Source organism: Sphaerodactylus townsendi, linkage group LG06 (assembly GCF_021028975.2).
Source record: "Sphaerodactylus townsendi isolate TG3544 linkage group LG06, MPM_Stown_v2.3, whole genome shotgun sequence".
Taxonomy (NCBI): Eukaryota; Metazoa; Chordata; class Lepidosauria; order Squamata; family Sphaerodactylidae; genus Sphaerodactylus; species Sphaerodactylus townsendi.
In genome coordinates this window covers 11,347,133-11,347,404 of record NC_059430.1, presented here as the reverse complement: position 1 = coordinate 11,347,404, position 272 = coordinate 11,347,133, and positions in this window count along the sequence as shown.

Sequence of the window (272 nt, the reverse complement as noted above, 5' to 3'; positions counted from 1 at the left end):
CTTCTCACGTCATATTTATCTGTGCTGTACTCTGAGGAAAGGAAGGGGGAGTGCCTCCAGGGTCTCATGGCAAGGGTCTCATGGCGAGGAGCCATTTCCAGAGGATGGGGGAGTGGGAAGAGCCACCACAGGATTACATGGGAAAGGTTGCAAAAATTCCTCCATTGGTGGTGGTGGTAGCACCCCATCTTTGTCACACCCCGGGGGGCCAACCCGGAGTCTGAATTCGGGAGGCTGCTTACGCACCACCATCAACGAGGATTTAGGAGGGG